Source organism: Cryptomeria japonica, chromosome 9 (assembly GCF_030272615.1).
Source record: "Cryptomeria japonica chromosome 9, Sugi_1.0, whole genome shotgun sequence".
In the NCBI taxonomy this organism is placed as follows: Eukaryota; Viridiplantae; Streptophyta; class Pinopsida; order Cupressales; family Cupressaceae; genus Cryptomeria; species Cryptomeria japonica.
Window position 1 is genome coordinate 171737905 of NC_081413.1, and position 25438 is coordinate 171763342.

A 25438-nucleotide genomic window follows, 5' to 3' on the forward strand; every position below is an offset into this window, starting at 1 on the left:
CCTGATTGGCAACATATGTTCTATCATAGAATTGTCAATCCTAGCCCTATCTGCTATTCTAGTCTTCCCTAGATGACTTGCTTGAGTGTATCCTCTCAGCAACTTATCCAATCGACAATGTATGTTCATCACAAAACTGTCAATTCGGCTTTGAAGACATAAATGCGCTTACATATTGTACAAATGCACCTGCTCTACACAAATGTGCCTGAAATACACAGACGTACCTTTGCTTTGCACAGATGCGCCTTCTTTTCACAGACGTGCCCACATTGCACAGATGCACTTGCACAATGTAGATGCACTCGCATTTGACATAGACACCTTTTCCTACACAGGCACGCCTGGCACAAACACAGACGCGCCTAGCACAAACACAGACGTGCCTAGCTAACCTAGATGCACCTTAGCATTTTTTGACCTTGTTTGACATACCTAAACACACATTTATTGCTCTACCTAGCATGCATTAATGACAACATTTATTGCGACAAAGTACAAGGAGGTTTTGTGGTACCTACCGACTCTCTTGCTATCTGTTGGCCTCTGAAATTGGCGAACGCGATCGAATCCGTGAACCAATGCCATCACTGCTGACTGTTGTTGCTGCTCTATTTTCTCTCTGCACTCTGATTTCTTGGATGTGTGGATGAAAATGAGGATGTATTCCCCTCGTGGTCTATTTTATAGACTGCCCTAGCCCTCGTTTCCTGAGTCAGTCTTCTTTATCCCGTGACTCTATCACTCTATCCGGTCAGTCCATTCTAGCCTTTATTTCTTATCAAGAGATTGTTTGCGATCTTTCCAGACATTTCCATCCAATCTCTCGAGGGGGCATATCATTCCCATCTTGGGGCAACTTTGTATCAGTTCATCCTATCTTCTTTGAAACAACGCGACAAGCTGCATTGTCTCAAAGAGGGGCAAAATGTAGACACCTAAAATTGTCTAGTCTAATTAAATAAATATCTTTATTTATTTAATTACTTTAGCCTAATTCTTCTATTATTTAAATAAATCCTTATTTATTTAATTAATTCATTTATCCTCTTCTAGCCTTATTTCTCATTTAAATAAATACATTTATTTATTTAAATTATCCCTTTTCCTAAATTAAATAAATATCTTATTTATTTAATTTGATCCCACTTCTTCTATTAATTAAATAAATCTTTATTTATTTAATTAATTCATTAAGCTTTTCCACCTATGACACATGTCATTCATCTCTTAATTCCTACACTACCTACCCTCTCATTATTTTATTATTTTCTCTACCTACCCTCTAATCATAGCTGACCATTTATCTTTTACACCTCTCAATCTTATCCCTCCATTTCTTATTGTGTCTTCTATATAAGGAGATTCTTTCTTTATTATCAAACCCCCAACTATGCATCCTAACTGATGAGTTGACTTCCCAACTATGCTTTCGAACTTTCATATGCGATCAAGCCTACTTGCAACCACATTTCCATTCTTTGTTGAGCTCTTGTGCACATATAAGATCTGAGAGAAAATATATCAAGCAAGATCAATGGAGATAGGAAGAAGGGAGATTCAAACCCTATTGGACATGTGATGGTATAATCTTTGTGATTTTATTTGATTTGCATTGTCTTAGGTAATCTTCATATGTTATGGTGGATCTTTGTTGTTGTTAGGCTAGGGTTTTGTGGTTGAATTCATTTAGTCTCTCAATATTGTTTATCCATTTTCACTGTATAAAATATCCTTTGCAGAAGTTATGATTATACCACTGATGCTCATAAACTCAAGTTATTCCCTGCTACTTTGAAAGAAGTTGCCTTGAGATGGTTTATGAGTTTGGGAAGAGATGTAATCACTACTTGCGAGGAGATGAAGACAAACTTCTTGGATATGTATAAAGACTATTGCAGGGGAATAGACTGACATGGTGATGATATCTTCAGGATGACACAAAAAGAAGATGAAAGCCTAAAAGACTATTTGGAAAGGTTTTTATTTAGTGTCAGGAAATCTAAGCATAGTCCTCTAAGTGAAGATTCTATGAAGTTGATCTTTCTAAGGGGAATCAATGAGGATTGTGTTGATTCCTTAGTATATACACCTAAAAATGGTTTGAAGATATTTAATTAAATAAGCAATTATTTAATTAGTCCCCCTTCTTAGTTTAATTGAATTCATTAGGCAATTTGATTAAATTCTCCCTTTCATCTACTTATTAATAAATCTAAGGACTTATTTGAAAGGTTCATTTCAATGGTCCCCTTTGATTAATTAATCTCCCCCCCCCCACTTCAATAAATTCTTCTAATCCTCTAATTAAATAAAACAAATCAATTTATGAGTTGTTGAGAATTAATTAGTCTTTCCCTATTATTTGAATTTTAAAATTCAAATTACCCACATGCCTCCTAGCTTCTGACCACCTAACCTAACCATCCCTCTAACCTAACCCATTCCACCTAACCTTGGGTTTGCCTAACCCTATCCTATCTTGCACATCCTAACCTCCTATGGTGTGGATATTTTCTTCTTGAGACACATGGCACTTTGGCCACATGTCTCCTCTCTTGGACACTTGCCTTTTTTTGAGCAAAGCTCCTTGACACTTGTCACCACAGAGATGACAAGTGTCTCTTCCTCCAACCTCTTCTTCAACCTGCTCCAATTTCACCCTTGATATCTTCAGACTCAATCTTGACCATTGATTCCTGCCACCTCACCCCTGGCCTTGGAAATCCTATAGATATCCCCCATTTTGGAGCAATAAGGATCCCATCTCATTTAATCTTATGCATTGTTACTATAGGCATATCATTTGAGAATTGTTGTTTTAAGCAATTGCATCTTAGATTTAGTTTAATTTGATCATTTCCTAGCATAATTGTTGAATCATGTAGCTTAATCAATCTCTTTTCTAGCTTAATTGCATCATCATCATAGCTTAATCATGCATATCATTAGCTTATTTAGTCTTTTGGATCAATCTAGCATAATCAATCTCATCTTTGCACATCATTATCATTTCAAATCTTTCATCTAGGTGTAGTCAAGTCAATAGGATTGCTTATCCAGATCTAAGAGCAAATCCATCCTCGCATCTCTTAGGAGGTGATAGGTTGCTTTGTCATGGTTTTATCTTTCATTTACTTTTAATTTGCTAATCATGCTTGTAATAATCTACTGAGTGTTTTGTGTTGCAGCTGCAGGTATCTCACTTCACAAGCACAACACTTAGATCTAATGGGAGGAGGATATATCACTCAAGTTCAATGGGATGACATCAAACAAATCTGTCAAAAGTACTCCAGAGATGCAACCAAAAGGGGAAGACACTATAGGCCTGGTTCTTCAATTGCAAAGTCATCTTCAACAGTTTCAAGAATGGAAATAACTCATCTATTGAAGGATTTTAAAGAGGATATAATTAATAATATGACTACCCAATTGGATACACTTCAGGCAAAGAAGAAGCATGAGGAGGCCGAGGCTATGCTTGCTAAATTTTGTCCTCACTGTCGACAAAAGAAGAAAGACTGTAGATGCAAACTGTTAGCTAAAATTGATAGCCAATAGAGTTCCCAAGATTTCAAGCCTGTCTATGGAGATGATGAACAACTCTTTTATGTTGCACAACGAAGGCCTTGGCCTCCAAGACAAGGTATGCCACAAGATCCATTGTCATTTTCTAATCCTTATATGAAATTCAATGCACAAAACAACTAGTGGCAACCTCCATATTCCCAAAATTTTGGAAATTATACTCCTCAGTCTTGGAATAACTCTCAAAACACTTGGCCTAATTATTGGAGTCCCTCATCTCAATGGAAGCATCTACAAGGGAATTGGTATCCTCCTCAAGGTAACTGGAAATAGTCACCACAATGGAGGGGAGGACATTAATGGGAAAACAGTAATCAGGTTTCCTACAACCACAACAATAATCCCAACAACTGGCTTTAATGCCATCAACTCCTAATGCCACTCCATCCAAGCCAACCCAACTACCAACCCAGCCTGTGCCAAATCCAAATAAAAAACCATAGTAGCAACAACAAGTTTTTTGGACTGATCCTAATAACCATACTGCATACTCTCTCAATATAAGTGATATTCATTTGTGTTTAGGGACAACGTTGCCTACTCCATCTCCTCTAGTCATAATAGAGTTACGATCAGAGGAGACTCCTCAAGAAACCATGAGCAGGTTCAGTAGTCTAAAACTTCAGATACACATGTAAGAACTCCCCCGTTTCCTCAAAGATTGTAGGTAGAAGTGTCTAGGTAGTAGGATGATATATCTTTTGATCTTATTGATTAGCTAAAATATATATGTGTCAAGATTCCACTATTTCAAGCTATTAAAGACATTCCCATATATGGAAAACCTTTTAAAGAGGCATATTTGAAGAAACCTGGGAGAAAGAAAAAAGACCCAAAAATAGTGCATGTAGTAGGACAATTGGCTGATATTATGTTAGGAAAACTTGTTGTTCCTAAAAAATTTTGTAGTCACTCAAAAATTGGTCATCACTCTTACATTGCTAACCTAATTCTTAGCATGTCTTCTATGTCACATTTGATTTTCATCATATGTTGGCATTGTGTCATTCCTCTAGTTTCAATTCATTTCAAATCCAACCCTCATCAATCTCGTTCAATCACATTTGGTCCTAAATCATTATAATTGGCATTTTTTTTCATTTTTAAATCATTTGAAATGGTATCATTTTGACAATTAGACTTAATTCCCTCTTTGTTGATAATTAATCAGTCATTAATTATCAACCTCAATATCAATTAATATTATCAAGTCATTATCAATCAATCTTATCAGTCTCTTATCAAAATCATTATCAATTTTGGGTCTTTTTTGATCCTTTGTCCTATTTTGTTGTCAAATTCAATCAATTGTCATTAATTTTCATCAATTATTAGCCAATCAATCATCACTATTGGGACTTAATTCATCATTAGGGTTGGTATCTTAATTTATTCAAATCATTTCCCCTAGGTTAATTAATTAAATAATTAATTAATCCCCTTTCTTACTAACATGTCCCTTTTTGAATAAATAAATATATATTTATTTATTCACCATATTTCTGTCCATGTCACAATTAATATTTTTTTTAATATTAATTGGCTAATTTGATTTTATGAGTGAAATTAATAATTATTAATTATTAATTTCCACCTCACTCAAATGTCTTCACTTAAGTGATTCACTTTCTAAAAAGTGAATCACTTGTCTCCTCTCTCAAAGGCAAAGTTTCCATTTTCGACCAAGTGTTGAAAATGGAATTGTCCTTCTAACTCATCTTCCACTTGCCATCAAAATGGCAATTTCCCAAGAGACTCCCCTTTGCATGCGATGTCAACCGTTAGATTGAATCGATCTCATCCATCAAATTCTTGTCTCATCTCTCTCCAAATTCTATAAATTGGAGGCCTCTTTCAATCATTGGGGGACCACGTCTCTAGTATCCTTACGCTATCATTTTCGAATTATAATCTTGCTTGCATACACTTGCATTTTGGAGGTGAGATCCACAATAATTTGGAGGAGAAAGAGAAACAATGGAGGTCAAGGAATGAGCTCAAATATATGATTTGCATAGTATAATAGTGTTTTTATTTCCTTCTTCTTTTGAATGTTTTGCTAGAATTATCATATACTAGGTTATGTTTGTGGTTGCATAGCTTATGATGTATTTGATGTTTTACAATATTTTTAGCTACAATTTTGACTCAGGTAGCCCTATTGTGAAGGTAGTTATTAATGGAACTCAAATTAAAAATGCCTTGATAGACTTAGGAGCAGTCATAAATGTGATGACTAAGGATGTCATGCAACAACTCAACATTACTAGTCTTAGATAAACTCCAACAATCTTGTAGCTTGCTGATAGCTCTATTGTTCGACCTGAAGGGATGGTTGAAGATATTGTTGTCACATTAGATTCTTGGGAATATCCGACTGATTTTATAATCCTCTCTCCTAAGGCAACATTAGGTGGATATCCAGTTATTTTGGGAAGACCATGGCTTGTAACAACTGATGCATATATAGGTTGCAGATTAGGAGATATGACAATTTCAGATGGTATTACTACTAAAACACTTGCAGTCTATTCTCCAGCACAACCACAACTTGATCAAGAGTGAGTAGTATGGCCAGACATAGGAGAAGAAGCAGAGGAAATTAATTGTGTTCAACAATTAATGATGTTAGCAAGGGAACCATTCATATCACTTCAGGAGGATGATACAATACTCTCTAACATCATAATAAATCATTATGGAGCAGCTCAATAGTCATTAGGTATACTAGTAAGTCCTTTGCATACTCTTCTTCCGTCTGCAGGCTCTTTAGATTCTCCTGCAGCCACATATGTGTTTCACACATTACTACCACAGGAGATTCAAACCTCTTGTCTGTCTGAAATATCTAGTGTTGAGTCAGTAACTCAAATAGAGGTTGTTGTAGGAAGAAATCTAAATATCAATAGCCAATTAGTAGCAGATCAAAGATTGTCATTAACTAAATGACTCAAAGCCCAACAACAAGATTTTTCATGGGATTATCATGACATGAAAGGATTAAATCCTACATTGTGTACCCATAGGATTTATATCAGAGAGGATTGTAAACTAATTAGACAAACTCAACAAAGGATTAATGTTGCTTTAAGGGAAATAGTTAAAGAGGAACTATAAAAGTTGCTTAATGCAGGACTCATTTACCCTATTTCAGACAGTCAATGGGTTTCTCCTCTGGTTATAGTTCCAAAGAAAGGAGGGAAATGGAGAGTTTGTGTGGACTATATGGAGCTCAACACTACTACCAAAAAGGATCACTTCCCACTTCCATTCATAGATCAAGTGTTAGATAGTCTAGTGGGTAAGCAATACTTTTCATTTTTGGATGGGTTTAGTGGTTATAATCAGACCAGAATAGCTCTGAAAGATTGAGAAAAAACCACCTTTACTTGCCCCTAGGGAACATATGCCTATTTAGTTCTCCCTTTTGGTTTATGTAATGCTCTTGCAACCTTTCAAAGGATTGTCTTCAATATATTTTCAAACATCTCCCATGATTGTATGGAAATTTACATGGATTATTTTACTACTTATGGGACTACATTCAAGGAGGCATTTACAAAATCTGACCAAAGTGTTGCAACGGTGTGAAGATCACAATTTATCCCTAAACAATGAAAAATGTTTTATGATGATGCAAGAAGGAATAGTTTTGGGGCATTGTATTTCTCAATTAGGTATTCAGGTAGATCCAACTAAAATTGAAGTAATACTTTCTCTTCCTGCCCTTGTCAAACAAAAGGATTGTATTCTCTATTGACAAAGGATGTTGAGTTTGAATGGACAGTTGCATGTGAAGAAGTATTTTATAAACTCAAAGGAGCCTTAACCCAGGCCCCTGTGCTTAAAGAACCTGATTGGTCAAATCCTTTTCACATTCATACAGATGCATCCGATTTTGCAATAGGAGCAGTTTTGGGGAAAAAGCAAGGAGTTTTGGAAAATGCAATTTATTATATCAGTAAAAAATTGCAAGGACCATAGCTGAATTATACTGTCACTGAAAAGGAAATGTTATCTGTCATCTATGCCCTCAATAAGTTCAAACACTAAATAAATGGTTATCAAATCTTTGTGCATATTGATCATGCAACCAACAAGTACCTCATGAAAAAAAGCTCCATTATAGGTAGATTGGCAAGATGGTTGTTGTTAATGCAAGAATTTGATATTACTATCATAGATAAATTAGGAAAAGCAAATGTAGTGGCAAATTTTTTGTCTAGGATTCAAACACCAGACAATGCTGAGGTCATTGATGATTCTTTTCCAGATGAGCATTTTTTTCCATCACTTTGAATAGTCCATGGTATGATGTCATATCTAACTACATAGCAGCTAACAAGATACCTCCACATTTCTCACCCAAATAAAAAAGATTGCTAGTAGAAAAGAGTTTCAACTTCTCATGGATAGCAAATTGCTTATTTTATATAGGGCCAGATCAAATTATGAGGCGCTATGTAAGGGAAGATGAGACATATGATATACTTCATGCCTGTCATGATGAGCCTTGTGGAGGTCACTTTGAAACTAAAAGAACAGCTCTCAAGATATTAACTATAGGATACTATTGACAAACCTTGCACAAGGATGCAGTCAAATACACCAGGAAATGTGACAGATGTCAAAGAATGGGAAGACCAACCCAGTTTGATGAAATGCCTCTACACCCCCAGGTGGTTGTTACACCATTTGACAAATGGGGCTTAGAATTTGTTGGGCCAATTGATCCATCATCAAATGGTCGGTCCTACATTCTTGTTTGTACCAACTATGTCACTAAATGGGTAGAGGTCAAAGCCTTCAAGCATGCCAGAGATAATAAGGTAGCAGAATTTTTATATGAAGAAATCTTCACTCGGTATGGAGTTCCTAGAGAAATAGAAATAGATCAAGGGGCACAATACACTTCCACTTTGATCCCAACCTTGGTTAATGAATACAATGTCAGGCATAGGAAATCCACTCCTTATCATCCTCAGGCAAATGGAAAAGCATAGATCACTAATAGGGAGCTTGAATCAATATTGACCAAAAGGTAGCTCTCAGCCAAAAAGATTGGTCTATTAGATTATTTGAAGCAGTATGGGCTTATAGAACCACCTGAAAAACTACAATAGGGTTTACACCATTTGAAATGGTATATGGGACAAAAGAAACGATGCCTGTAGAATTTGAGCATAAAAACTTGAGAATAACTATTTCCTTAGATATGACTCTTTTTGCAGCACAAGAGGAAAGGCTCCTACAGCTTAATGCCTTAGATGAGATAAGAAAGTCTTCCCTACAACATACCGAATCTATTCAAAACCAACGCATAAAGTGGCATGATTGCTATATCAAAGATAAATCATTCAAGCCAGGTGATTGGGCTCTTCTTTATGATTCGAGGTATAAAGATAATTTAGGAAAATTACACACATAGTGGTTAGGACCTTATGAGAGTTGAAACATTCTCTATTGGTGTTGTTAGATTATCTACAATAGATCCTGTTAAGTGTAAATTGTTAGTCAATGGTCATCGGCTGCGCTTGTACCATAAACCTCTTAGCAAAGATGACTTTCTACAACAGTTTTCCACTATCGAGCATGTCAAGATTCCTGTGGCAACTGGTTATGGCTTTTCCATCACCACTCCATCTTAAAATATATGTCGCATGATCATACTAAATACTTCCACATCTAGAGGAATTACTTTTCTACGTAAGAAATATTCCATTCCATATTCACTCATTTCTTTCCTTTCACTTCATCCATTTCTGCCTCATTTTCCATGCATGACGACTCAATATCTTTAGTTGCAGTCATTCTCGGGTGATATCAGGTATGCTCGTGTGTATTTATTTTTTATTGCATATATATAATTAAACCATATTAGCTATAATTATGATATTTTGCATACTATCCTTCTTCAGTCCTCCTCCGCATGTGTGGACACCTTTTAAACCTTTGGTTGGGGGGGGGGAGTATGCTAATAATGACTCTAGAAGATAATTCTTATGTCCTCTCGGATTGGATTTTTTTTTTCAAATTTCTAGTTTGAGGTGATCTCTTGTATTCTACTTTACTATCTGCTTAGACCTATTTTTAGATTCCAGCTAGGTTCCAACCAAGTAAAGGCACATTGAGTATATTGTAGTGCAGAACTTAGCGTAGAAATTGGGTAGATTTACACCATTATAGAGTAGAAAGTGTTATTACTGCAATGGGTGGTCCACCTGTTCATCATGAGCTGACAATCCATGAAGTCCTTCTTTGGGACCAAGATTATGAGCCAATATTCCGTAACAATGGATGGCTAGATTATTTTTTGAAGCTGATGGAGTTTAATGAGGAAATTGCAAGGGAATTTACCCACACACTTTCAAATGGAGAAGCCCAGGTAAAAGCTTTGAGAGTGGTGGTTACAGAGGAACAGATTGCAGAGCTAACTGGGTTACCAACAAACGGAGAAAAGTACTCAAAATCCAAGGATGCACGTAGTGAAAGAGCATAATTTACATGCCCGGGAGACCCACCATCAGTAGTAGATAGACAAGAAACTAGGTGAGAATCTCTTCCACCTGAATGGAAAGCAGTAGCATTGTATGTTTTAAATTATTTAACCTGTGAAGGAAGGTTCTCGTGTCTGCATTCCCATCATTTCAAGCTTCTAAGTCATCTACACCACAGAAGAAGGATGAGTGTTCCAAGCCTATTTTAGAACATTCTTCCCATAAGTGCAACAGAGACCTAGGAAGGTAGGCCTCACTCTGTTTCTCACAATTGCCTAATTAAGCTATTAGTTGAAAGATCTTTGAGAGATATCTCTCCAATGCTTTGGAATGAATTTGTTGAAGTTAGAATGTTTAGGGTAGAAAACATGGTTATAGAGGAACCACTTCCATTTCAAGAACAAGAAAATTTGGATAACCTTGAAAAACCTGGTTCCCCTCTTGAACCCTCATCCTCCAGGATATCATCAGAAAAAAATATTCCTGCGGCAAAGGAACCCTTACAAGAAGAAGCTACAACAAGGGTTCCTTCTCAAAGTCTAAGAAATAGTAGGGTTGCCACATAAAAGGAAAAGGGCAAAGAAAAATAGGTTGACATAGAACATAAGGAAGAGAAAGGTAAAAGTGAGAATTTACCCTCTCCTGTGGCCAAGAAAAGGAAAGTTGTAAAACCAGTTTCTCCAGTAACCATCAAAGTGGTTGAAGAGTTGGCTACAAGAAGTAGTCCTGCAATCGAAAAGGGAAATCTCAGAGAAGCATTGGTAGGATTCATAAAAAGCTTAAAACACAAGACCAATCAATGGAGCCAAATGTTACCATCGTGATTGAATTTCCATAACAAGAACAACACAGTCCACTTCACAATGATGTCCTTCCTTCTCCACCTAATGAACCCCAAAGGGAACAAGAAAAAGAGGAAGAACTACAAAATATGGAGGAAGAACAGGAACTACTGCTGCAAGAAGAGGGGGAACTCTAGAATATTGAGCAGCCTCAGAAAAAAGTAGGTTTTGAAAGGCTGGACAACTTAGCATCTGTTGTAGAACAGGTTATTGTAGGGAGAAAATTTGAAAAGAAGAAACCTATGGCACCTATTCATAGGCCACCTACTTCCCTTACTAGTCATGTGGTGGGATTTTCTCTGTATGAGGATTGGGAATTGGAAAAGGTAAGAATGCAGATGATAATTGATTGGTAGAAGAAAATTATTGAACAAAAGGATGAGGAAATTGTTCAGCTTAAAGCTAAGGTGGAAACAGTAGCCACCATGGTACCACAACTAATGCAATGTCAAGCTCCTCCTCGTGTTTACTCTCTGTATTTAAGAGAACATCATATCAGTTTCCAGATGATGAGAATTGTCAGGGATTTAAGACCCTCATTGCAAACACCAGAGGAATTCTACAGTGCTTATCAGTCATTTCCTATAACAATTTAAAATCTACTTTGTGAACTTTATGTACATAACTATGATGTTCCTAATGATGTTGATTGGAACCCTCTCCTCTACATTGGAGATATCTAATTGAGAGCTCTTATGTCATGGATGCAGAATGAAATATCAAGGGGATAGTAGTTTAAGGTACATAACAAGGAAGAACTTGAGATTTCACTGCCCTTAAGAGTTGAATCAAGGGAACCTAGGGGACTTTATTTTGATTGGCAAAAGATTGTATATGAGCCAAATTATGCAAAGGATATCCTACCCTTAAGGGAAGAAGTGTATAAAGAATACAAACAAATGGCTCCAAGGGAAGGACAAGTAGCAATAGGACATATAGTCCAACACTGGAATAGCCTGCCAGATGAGTTAAGGTAATCTGAGCCACACTCTGTACAAAACTACCATGTAGCCTTAAACAAAGCACCCAAGTATATGCACTTGGGAAGAACAAAGGGACGACATTGTCTACCTCTCAATTTTGAGCCTCCAATCCTCCTATGGCCACTAATGGGATGCATAGACAATGACCCACCATACAGTGAAGCAACAAAATGTACTAGGTGGAAGAGATTAGAGAAAATGAAAGGATTCTACTAGAGTTTGTTTGCAGGTGGTTTTGGATAGGTTACTCCAGGCAATTTCTGAATCAATGCAGGAATCCAAAATTTTCCTGTTGCTGGAGGATCAACAAGAAGTTAGGTTAGGGGGAGATGATGAGCCTAAATAATGGCTCTATTTTGATAGATTTTTTATATAATACTCCTGCCTAGGTCTTGTGATTAGATGACATTTGGATTTTAATACTCTCCTAGTTGATACCTTTTAAGTGTTTTTGAAATTGGTTTGACTTATACCTAAGGATGTCATATAATGGTTTTAAATGATTTATCTATGCAAATATCTAAAATCGATTTTAAATATGGTTTACATTATATCATATTAGCATTAGTATATACACATGTTTGTTGTGCACCTTAATATCATGATGTAGGGTCGGCAAAGGTAAAGTAAAGACTAAATGGTGGTTTAAAGGAGCATCAAGTTTATAACCACAATGCAAACCCAGTCAGAGAAATGCAGTAATGATCAAAGCCACTTGACCGGTTCTTCAGTAGACTAATTTATGAAACATTTATAATTGTTCTTAGTGGAGCTTATATCCAAGAAGCGAGTCATGCTATATTTTCTTAGCTGCAGGACAAATGTTATTCTGTTTTCCTATGTTGACTTCTTCTTCTCTTGTTAATAAATCATGTTCACCTATTGCGTAGGAATGTGGTCGATCAGTTAGAAGTTTTTTATAAGTTTTCTTATAAATAAAGGGATCTCTCTCCTCTCAAGGATAGTAGAGAATGACCATAGTATTTGTAATACACAGTCTTTTGGTATTTTATGTATTTTTAACAGTCAAGATAAATAAAGAGATCAATATGATTTTGAATGCTTAAACAATTGTAATCTGAAGTTCTGGAGATACTCACTCAAGGGGGCCCACTTGGCGAGTAATCCTTTGTATGTTCCAGTTAGTTTTCATACTTCTATAATAGTTGTTTCTGCAATTGCCTATTCTTGTAGACATTGGAAACAGTTTCTATGTCTGTTCCTATAGCCACGTCAGCAGAGTAGTTCTTGTTGCTTGCTAGAACTTTATCATTTAACAGTAGTTGTTTAAAGTAACTTTCAGTTGTAAGATTAAGTATTAGTTCATTAAGATTTTGCATGTTTACTTTAGAATAATTTCCTTTCCTACAGTAATATAGAATGGTTACGATATGAATTTGGTGCACATACAGTGCTAGCCCATTTTAAGTCTACATCCTTGGCTGATAAATAAATGAGCCTTTGCCACAAGAAAGTTAGCTGTTCAAGGATACTTAATCTAGGAATTGTGTTTTATTACTTAGTTGCCATTCCAGTTGTGAGGACCAACACTATTAAACCTTAATTTGAAATGAAAGTTCAAATTTCCAAATAAACACAAGGTTTAAAAGATAAGTGATATAGTCTTTCTTCTTTTTCTCTTTTAAAAAATTACTCCCTAAAGGACCTTAAAACTTATTTAAATATATTTTTAGCCGGTGAGCGAAAAATATGTAAGAGTGGCTCTGGGACGGATACCCATGAAGAAAAGATCAAAATAGAGGAAATTGGAAAAGAAGGCAATGAAATGGATACGGATGATTCTGATGGTGAAGACAATTGGAAAGATGAGGAGGTGGGTATTGAGGAAGAATGTGGTGATAATGAGTCCGATAATGAAAGCCCTATCCACAGTGATTGCCCTAGCAAGGACAATAGCCACCCTATGGAGGATGTGGAATACAAGGATAATGAGGAAAAAGATGTGAATTCTGAGAGGGAGGAGAACAAGGATCCATAGAAGGATATGACTAAGGATAGTTTAAGTGAGGATAAGAAAAGTGTGAGTAAAGGGTTATTCCTAGATAACCTTCAAAAACTCACTGAGGTGAGACTGGATTATGATAGATGGACCTATGAACTCTTAAAGAACCTGAAAAAAATGGGAAACATATGGATGAGAAGAGGAAGGATGACGACAGGGATTAGATAAAATGGAAGCAGGATATGGAGGAGAAGGTTAAATCGTTGGAAGAAGGGAGTGTGGCGATGAAAAATTTACTGGGCATTATCTCGAATATCTTGTCAGCTGTCACTAAAAACTTGGAGGATATTGCTAAGGTCTTTGATAATTCTAGTTCTCCTAAACCGGTGGTGGACCTTGACATGGATGAAGATACTATCCAAATTGGTAGTGGTGAAGCTACTCCAGCTGGTGCTACTAAGAGGACCAGGGCAAGTGTCAAGAAAGTTGTGGCTATTTCTGCTAAGGATATCCCTAATCTTAGGGAAAATATCAAAGAACTGTATGGGATTAGCAACACCTTGGCTAATGCTCTGAAAAAAATCAATTAGTTTCTTCTCTTGGGTCTGGCTGGTTTTGCTGGCTTTGTGGGGCTTTAGTCGGTTCTCTATGGTTTTTTGCTGGCTTTTCATTGGTTTGTTCCTTTTTGTCTCTTTTTTCTTTTTCTGTTAAGTTCCATTTGTAAAGGGTTTTGGGGCCCCTTCAAAACCCATTTTTACCTTAATCTAAAACAGAGAAAATTTTGATAAAAGTTTTGCTAGAAAATCAATATGAAGTTAATCTAGCAAAGGAACAAGATGACACTCATTCAAAAACTAAGCAGATCAAGGCAGATATACCTTCCATTCTAAAAGTGCAATCAATTAAGTAGGTAGTGGATGATACTTTTGTTCCAAAAGTTCAATCAACAGAACATGTAGAAGTCAATATTCTGAAAGAAGGTAGAATGGAGAATGATGTAGGTGTGGGTGAAGCTGTCAAAATAGATAAGGTTGAGATCCCTCTGGCACCTGAAGCAAGAGACAGTACCGAGTGTGAAAGGTAAGAAGGTCATTGATGACCCAAAATTTATACAAAGACCAATCAACCTTGCTTCCCTGTCTCCCATACAAAAGCTTCAGTTGGAATCTTTTTCTCAAGCCAATTCCAATGAATATATTTTAAAATCTCACACTAAAGATAGCTTGTTGATGAACATGGCAATCAGTACTTTGGAGAAGTTAATGCCCTCATTCCAATAAGATACATTTGATACTCCATTTGGGCAATGAAAAAGTCTAATTGATTCCATTGTTTCCCACTTTGAATCTTTTGAAAAGTCTACAGAGGAAAAGGTCATAAATGAATTTATTGCTAGAAGGCTTCACACCTTGAAGAAAATGATCACAAAAGACAAGGCCATTAAGTAATTGTGTGAAAAGCATGCAAGATGAAATGATCGTAGGTGGAAACTTGTATAAATCATGCCTATCACTAAACAAGTTCACTGTGGATATTGAGAAGTCTCAGGAGTACACGGATCAATGGGAAAGCTTATCTCAGTCAGTTGATCCTTTGTCAAATTCATTGAGCCATCATGAAAATTAGGTAATTTAATTGCTTGAGAAGATTCAGAGTCTGAGCTATGATCAAGAAAGTTAATTGGCAGAGTTGGAGAACTTAGGAGCCATATTGTCCCTAAGTTGGATATAATACTAAATTCTTTTCAAAATGCTTAGAATGCTCTGAAGGCAGATGATCTCAAGATAGCAAAAGCATAGTCTTATCTTCTCAGTGGGTTTATAATAGTTTTTTAGAATTTGCAAAAGGGTTTAGATATTCACTTGGACTCTCTAAAGAATCTCTATGCATATATTTTCAAGTTTTTGTGAGTTTGTGTGTACATACATATAAATAGCATTTTTGGCTTGAATATTTGGGTTCTCATATTCTACCTTTTCCATTGATGTCAAAGGAGGAGTGTATAGGAGTGAAAAATATTGATCTTAGGGGGAGCTTTGTTATTCTTTGATTTTTTGGGATTCAGTGATTAGATTTTTGGTTGCAATGTATTGTATTTTGGTTTTGGTCTGACACTTAGTCATTTTTCATGAAGTGTTGCCATCAATGCCAAAGGGCGAGACTGTTGGCAAGAGACATTGCATGTATGTTGAGATATTGTCATTGATGGTAACTCATATCAGATTTGGCTTCTGCAGTTCACATTTTCATCATTCTGGAAGATTTATTGAAGATTGATCAAATTTTGGTGAGGTCTGGTGAGTGTAACAACACATCCAATAGAGTGTACAGTGTTTTGGTTTGTGGATTATTTTGGTTGAGTATTTTTCTTTGTGGAAATGGGAGATGTATCGTGGATATGTAATGTATCTTATTCTAGGTTTGTGGCCTCTGGTTTTGAGTTTTGTATTGGTTGGTAAGATCTGGTAGATTGGCCTCCGATTTTGAGTTTTGTATTGATTGGTAAAGACAATGGTTATCAGTGGTAATGTGTGGAAATAAATTAGGTGGATCTTGTAGATCGATTTTGGTGAGTGTTTATGTGTTCAACATTGATGAGCCATCATGTGGAAAGTGTGTGGACATTTTGTTTTGGTGTGCATGGTTGTTTTGGATCGGATTGAGCCGACTTATGTACACATTTCATCTTTTGTGACGCGTTCTTGAAGCCGACTTGGTGGTGACCTAAATTGGTGATGCAGATATATAAGACGGGTTTATTTGATCATTTTGGATATCTATGATTATGTGTGAATCATGTATGAGTGATTGTGCACAGTTTCACATGCACATGGTGAAGATTTGAGCTCTGGTATGATGCAGAATATCAGAATAGAGCAGTGTTGCAAAGTAGAATAAGAATATGTGTTTTGTGCTTAATCAAAACTATACTCAAGCATTTGTTGATGTTGTCTCATAGTTCAAATTTCATTGTGATCTTCAATAATCATTTGTAAGGCAGTGAGACTTCTAAGGTTGTAGCCCTTTACTTGTAATTTGAGTAGTGAGCTCTAGGAAGTGTGCCTGAATGCCTGTGCATTCCCTTTATGTAATACTTTTATACTTTTACTAGAGTATATTAATAGTGTGTGTTTCAATCCCACCGTGGTTTTTCCCTTAACTGGGTTTCTATGTAAAAATATTGGTTTTATGGTGTTGTTGATCTTTGCTTTGTGTTTCTGCACTTTACTTTTCTTCATAAGCATTACATGGTTAAAGGATCAGGTTAATGAAGTTTAAAATTGCAGAACACTGATTCAACCCTATCAGTGTTCCTGGATTCCAACATGTATGAGTTGGATGGGCATGGTTGATAGGGTGATCATTGAACTTCCATAACCATTTCTTCAAACCAACCCATGATGTTTGAATGTGGGTTGGATAGCCATCTTTTGCTTTTGTGAGTGCATATAGACCATGCAAGGGTAACCTCAAAATGATGATAATGGGGGCATAAGTTATAATTAAATGGATAGACTTGATCGAGAAAAGTGATGAGATGATGTTAGATGAAGATGAGGATTAGGACTTAGCAACTTTGGATTGATTGGATTCAATTTGATTTTCTTGGATCGGATTGGGTTTGATTTGATTGGATTGGATTGGTACTTGGATTAGGAAAAGATTGATTTGATTACGATGACACCTTAGTCCCTAGATTAGGACTTAGATGGGAATTGATGATGTGGGCCACAAAGCAAGGTGACAACCAAGCTAGGTAAAATTCAAACCCTTGGATTAAAATACAATTGATCAAGCCTTCTTCTACTTAGGATAGCCTTATATTCCTAAGAAAAATAGGGAAAAAGGATTGGGGTTTTGATCAACCCAAAATGATTAAGCAAAGGTACTTGGGGGATATTTTTTCCCAAGCACACAAACCAATTGGTGATTGATTAAGGATGAAGGTCTAAATCAAACTTTGACAAGGAATTAACCTTAGGACGAGATTGATTGATTAAATTTGGATTTGATTGATTGGATTAAGATTTGATTGGAGTTGGATTGTTTGATTGAGGGTGCTAAGTCCTTAGAAATGGAATGATGAAAATGATCAAGGAGGATGATTATGATTATGGAAGAAAGATGACAAGGTTATTCTAGATAGAAGATGCCTCAATATGTGATTGGTTGAGAAGGCAAATAATACAAGTTGATATGACCACCCCTATCGATTGATTGTGAAAGGCCTGACCTTTGCTAGAAAGAAGGTTCTCTTAGAGACTCCTCATGAAACTCATTGTGACCATGGAGATAATCACGAAAGTGATGTAAGAAGGTCCTATGTTTCAACAAGAGTTTTCTATTGATATATAAGAACTTGTTACGGTTGAGGGTTTGTTTCAAACTAGGATTCTTCTTCTTCTTCTTGACTTGACCATGAATTGACCTTTTGGGATGTTTAGTTGACGTGGGCATGAAGGAAATTGTGGACTTTTGAAAGAAAATTGGTCAAAGAATGGAAAAATGTTTGTGAAATGGGTGATTTTCAACTACTCTTAGCAAGAATACATCAAGTGAATTATACACATTGGCCAAGTGCAATGCTTGATAACAAGCGTGAAAGTGATGGGGGGCCTGGATTAGCCCAAATAGATTTTACTAGTTTTGAACAAAATGAAGATACTCTTTAAGACATACAACTTAAGGTTGGAAGGTGGAAACCATTTGATGGGGCCCCCACAACAATAAAATACCTCCAAAAAGTGGATAGATATAGATTCTGGTAGCACTGGCTCCACTCCACAACACTCACTTCTCGGGCATACCAGATTCTCTTACCCCAAAGATCTAAGGATTTATTATATGGGGAATTCCTATCTCATCTTGATGTGGTACATGGGGGGTATCTACAAGGTACATTCTGCACTCCTTGAACCATCAAACGTGGGATTTTGTCTACTAAAACAAAGGTTTTTAGTATAATTTTTGAGGTATCACCGATCCAATGATGGATTATCGAAGCAAGCCACTTAAGGCTCTAACCAAGCTTATCGGTGTAGGGAAGGCCCCCTCATACATCGAATTAACTCTGCACTTCAACTACTTGACTAGCATATTTATATAGTGACTCAGAAAAACCTGCTTGAGATCACACAAGGAGAGTCGATATCCCCGATGTATCCCAATTCAAAATACCTTTGTGGGGTGATAAAATCCCCAATCAACAATACCCCTCACTACATAAATAAAAGACAGATGTTGTTGATCACTTTTTCTCTTACACCCAAGATCCACGAAGGTGAGGGTTGAGGATACTCAAGCACAATAGTAGGTCCACCCTATAGATGTGAAAGTGCACAAAACATGTAAGACATTTATTCATTTTAATCCCACGTGCAAAGGTTTTCTAATCTAGAAATGCAAGAAAATAAACTAAAACTAGTGGAAAAGATAATCTTTAACAAGTAGGGCTGCACAAAAACAATTAGTAGTTTCAAAATCAGCCTCAGACAAGTGTAAAAATCCTGCAAACACTCAAATTAGGATTAGTAAGACAATAATTCTAAGGCCTCAACGTAGACGCCGAAGTAAAAATACCTAGCAAAATAGATTACAAAACGACGGGAAAAACAAAATTTGAAAATTTTGAAATCTAATTATTAAAATATTATATGCGCAACTGTCAATGTAAAGTGCAAATGTTAAGAATCTACCCAGACATTGTTTTCATAACTAATGGTGTTGGCACAACTGGTTCATCAGTTAGTATTGCCATTGATGACAAAAAATTATTGGTGAATAAGGCCAAGCTCATAGGCAAGGAGGTGTGGTAAACCCCAATGGTTTACTCATGGCTACAAACAATATGGGGGATTCAGTGCTTCCCAAATATGCATTATTGACACACTTAAGCAGTATGTTGGTAGAAGATTAATCGGTTGAAGGATAAATAGAGTAGCTGACCAGTCAGTCAAGCATCCGATAGGTGTTGAGATCAGTTTCTTAAAACTGGTAGATGAAATGATGCGGTCACAAGAGGTGACTTAGATTGCAGTTTAGTATTTTTATGCACAACTGGAACACAACCGAAACACTCTGGATAGATAGGTGATCAGTCTGATTGATGATTAGTGATCGGTGGAAAAAGATGAAGAGTTACACTGGTGAACCGGTGATACAGGTTGAAGAATGCTATCCATCGAGAATCTCGGAGCAGTGACCAGTAAGCTAGATGCGATGACCAAAGGTGAGTCAGTCATGGCAAGATATCATCAAATAAATGGCTAGTGAAGTCTACAGAAGTTGACAACCAGTTAAGGTGAGATTTGTGTGGATTTTCCGGTTTGCATTAAAGAGACAGAACATGACCCAGAGGTTGGTGAAATTATGAGTTGCGGAGGCAGATAAGGATGAGTTGTTAGCAAGATTGATGGAGAGTGAACAGAGAGAGTGTAGGAAGATTTGGAAATATTTGAATTTTCAAATCTATCATGTTAGGTGTAAACTCATTGAGGAATCATCAGGTATGTGTTGGCAAAATATGGTATAAAGATTTTTGGCAAAAACCAAAAAGATTGATCATAAAAATTGCAAAGTGCAATTTTGAAGAGAGGCAATCTAGCAAGGTGAGAAGAGGGCAGAACTGATAAGTGAATAGCAGAGTGGTGAAGAGAGTGTGCAGAGCTTGGATAGTGTGAAGAGAAGAGAAAGAATTTAGAGCACCAGTAGAGTGTAGAGCAAGTGTAATCGGTGCTCAAACCGAAGAGCTTCATTTGGATCTAATTAAGCTAAGAGTAGCTATTATATTAGATCATTCTCTTTGTTGTTTTCTAATAACTATAATAGTAAAATCCCTTAACTAGGTGGACTTTAACAGGCCCCTTTGTAAAATCCCTTAACCAGGTGACATCTTAAATGATGATCCTAAGTCCTTTAACAAGGCTACCTCTAACAAGGTAAAGGTTCTAACAGGCCTTAAAGAAAATCCCTTAACCGGGTGGTACCTAACAGTGTCTTTGTAATCTCCTAATAGGGATGGCTCCTCACCGGGCATACTCCAAAAGAGTGCAGATTTTGTGTGTTTCTACTCACACCATGGTTTTCTCCCATTTGGGTTTCCACATAATAAATCTTGGTAGTCATGTGTGTTTGATTTTATGTGTGTATGTTTCTTATTAATGATTCTTATACTGATGTGTGTTAAGTTTGAATAGAAGTTTTTATTAAGGTCAAATTTGGAACAAATTAGTATAGTGCTGATTCATCCCTCCCCTCTTAGCACCTGTTGGGACTAACAGACGTCAAATAACTGAAAACAAACAATAGTTAGCCAAAAAAATTGAAATTTGAAAATATGAATCTAGGCAGGAGATTGGGTCTGACACAGACGTCGAACCAAAGAACAAACATCAATAATTTGCATAGATGCTGACGCGTCAATCTACCTGAGAACTAACCTAGTCAGCCTAAAAATGTTGATTAATTTGCAAAAACAAAAAGTAAAATTGCTAAGCTAATATTTTTTGTTCTTTTAGACCTTTTTAAAAATGTTTTTGTTCTTTTTAAGTTGTAAAGGTTGCAAAAGAAAATAAAATAAAGCTCTAAACTAAGTGTGTCTAAAGATACTAGGCGAAGATGTCATTCCATGTGCGAAGACTTTGATGCATAGAAACTGCAAAATGGTGGGTTAAAAATTTAAATTTTGCACGCAGATGTTGATCCTAAGTGCAGACGTTGAAACAACAAGTCACAGACATTGATTTGCAGGCACAAGCACTGATACGAAACCTGCAACTTAGAAACTCATAAAAAAATCAAATTTAAAATTAGTAAAAAAGGGATGTGGGTCCCATCGAGCATGCCAAAATGGAGATGGACAAAAATTACAAGGAATGAGATGGTTAGCAAGTAAAACATAAAAGAATTCAAACACTTGAAATTAAACCATTATACCTTGCAATCTTATCTCCTCCCTCGGATTGATCTTTTGATGAAGTGGAATAGTGCCTTATCTCCACTTGATTGGATTGGCTCCAAGATGGGATGTGGATTGCTCTCCACTACACAAAAAATTTGAATAATGCTTGATAGATGGATGGATTGGATGATAATGGCTAAGTGTGGGATGATTTTGACATTATGAGGGTGTGATTGATGGATTGCAAGACAAAAATGAGCAGCATGAGAATATGATGGAAGTGGATATGGGAATAAAAGAGTAGCATAAGAATGCAATGGAAGTGGATAATTTGTGAGGATATGAGACTCCAATTTATAGATTGGAGGAGGCCAAAATGAAGGGCCAAGATTGATTTGGAATGAAGGATTAAGATTGAAAGAAAGAGTGGGAGAGGATTGAGAGGACATTGTGTGGGAACCAAGGAATTTCTTGTCTCCACACTTCTCGAGATTCATGGGGAAGAGCTCCCAAGTACACTGGGAATAGAAAAAGGAATATAAAATTCCTTGGGGGAAGGGAGGAGGAATTAAAAAATCCAAAATAAGAGGATGTGTGGGAAGACTAAATGAGAAAAGGAATTAAAAATTCCTTGGGAAGAGGATGCATGGGGAGTATCAAAGAATTTGAAATTCCTTGAAAGGATCAAAGTGGGTAGCATTATGACAAAGAGTTGACTCATCCCTAATCAAGGTGATTAGGGATGTGCAAATGATTAAGTGGAGTGATTAGGTGGTTTAATGAGGGATTAGATGTGCAAGTGGGAAAGTTAGGAGGATGTGAAATGAGGAGAGATAATGAGTGGAGGAATTTAAAATTGAGGAATAATGATAATCATGCTTCTAGAAGAATTAATTAGGATAAGTGAGGATTACAAGAAGTGATTTGTGGGAATCATATGATTATCTTAGCTAATTGAGATTAATTAACTAAGTAGGGTTTAGAAGAAATAAAATATTTTTAGAAGAAAAGGAGAATAATCAATTTTGATAAATTGATTTATTTTTTTTATTTTAATAATGCCTGGTAAAAATTTTAACGTGACTGGCGATGCTAGCATGGCATGCCCTCCAGCTCCATGTGAAACGTTTTTGACTCAGATCTATGAACCGGTGAGGCCACAACAGGGGGACCTAATCCCCACACTTCACTTGTTCAAACCCGAGAGCACAACAGCCCAGCAAAGACACAAGGCCTGCAAGCACAATGGCCCAGTAGGGGTTTGATAAAATTAATTAAATAAGATTTAATTAACTTTAAGAGGAATCAAGACCATCAATATTAATTAAATTAATTATGTGGAAAGGATTAAATTAATTAAATATTAATTTAATTAATTTTAGGTGTCTACAACAATTTTTGCCATCTTGCCAAATCACTGCTCTACAACCTTTTCATGCACTTTTGCTTGAACTCACTCCTTCACTCTTCTTTTCTTTCCAAATTGCAAGTGCACAAATGATCGAAATTACATAAATAAATACTCACAAGTTAGGTTTTCAAAAAGTTGTTACATTGTTTGTCGAACCTTCAAAAATCTAATCTGGGCTGCAAGATATGTTCAGAACCCCCAGAAAATCACTACACACATCTGCCATGTTGAGGGAAAAATCTAACATCAAACTAAGAGGGATCAAATGATGTTTTCATTAAAGCTCCCCCTCAGACCCTACAGTCTGAGTCAATTACTGGAAGAGGGAACTACACCCATAGTGGATGCCGAACCACCTTCAATATTTCCTTCACTCTTCTCTTCAGATTAATTTACCCATGACAAATTTCCTTTTCCTTTAGAATCCACTATATTTTCTAGATCAAAATGCTTTCCATTACCGCCCTTACAAAAATTTGCAATATGCCCAACAACATTTCACTTATAGCATACTAGACCATTCTGCATATCTCTTATGAAGTTCTTATTCATCCCGCATTCAATAGATTTGTGCTCATATCCATTGCAAGCTTAGTAATATCCATTGAAAGATCTGATATTTTTGTTTATATTGAATTTGATTCTACATTCACTAGCCTTGTGCCCAAATTTGTTGCAATAATGACAATTTCCATTGAAAAAAAGTTCCTTATTTGATTTCTACATTCATTTGCTCTGTGCCCCACTTCATTACATTAAAAACAATTTCCTTTGAAAGATAAATACCTGGAAGAAATAGGAATAGGTCTCTGGTCCATCCCAGACATTCTCAAACTTCGATTAGGCATGAAATTCTTCTTATCATCAGTAGCATTCTTCATTTATTTCCCTTTTTATTCATTGATCTTTGATAATTCACCAAAATCTTCATTACTTTGAAACTGCAAGACAAATTTTTGAATCTCCTTTCCACCTTTCAAACTCATGCCATTACTAGTTTTATCTTTAGCATCTTTGAGTTCCTTTTTCAAATTCATCACTTCTTCCAATTTTGAAGATTCTTTTGTCTTCTCATTCAGCTTGGTTTCATATTCATCAATAGCCTTCTTTCCTTTGTCAAACCAACCCCTTAATCTTCTCAACTGCCTTCTTATATTTGTCTCTACACTCATCCAGATCAGCCAATGCAGATCTCAGTTCTCCTTCCATATCAACAACTCCTTCAACATCATCCAAATCACCTTGATCTAAAGCATCCATATCATTCATCTCTTATTAAAACATAGTGTTCAAGACTCCAGATCTACCACAAGCGGTTAAACTTACTCAAGAGGAACCTTTCTCTGATACCAATTGTTGAACACACACCGGATGCTAAGAGGGGGGGGGGGTGAATTAGAATAAACTAGAACTCAAACTCCAATATTACATCAACAAACTTATTGCAAACATTTACATTAATGAGTATTAAATGATGAAACATTCACATATGAACGCCAATATTTTATATGTGGAAAACGCAAACTGGGAAAACCATGGTGAACACCAACTCACAAAATCAATTCACTATATAGAAATGTTTTACAAAAGGGGTCTCACTGCTCCGGACTTGCAGACCAAGGCTAACTTCTATTAGGGCAAGATACAAAAAGGGACTTGCACACTAAAGATATCTGCAATAGGGCAAGATACAAAAATATAGTTTATAGAGAAAGAACTACATGAACAAAGGCATCACAATATGTTGATTATAGTATCAGTTTTAGCACAAATTCTGACCTTACTCAAATATCCGAACCACCAGATCTCCAGATCACTACTTCTATATCAACTAACACCTCTAGACCACAAACCCTTATGATATAGTAACTATGATCACATCGACATCCTTACATCAAGGCGCACACACTCACTACCGAATTCCACACACTCATATCACTCCTACTTTTATTTTCAACAGATCATCACATATATACCAAACCAAAACAAAACATCCTTACTAAGTTGGCTAAAATAAAGATTGTACATTTTCATCCTAAGATATACAATTGAACCAATATATGAAACACATAGAACATAATCTGGACCAAACTAAATAAAACATGCAACACCAAACCAAAAGAATACTTTGCACACAATCAACAGACCAAAATTATATGTTAATCTAAATCTAATAACATAACCCAATCATATCTACCAATCACATCATTTCATAATTGCAAAAGTTCAGACCAAAACAAGCAACCATTAG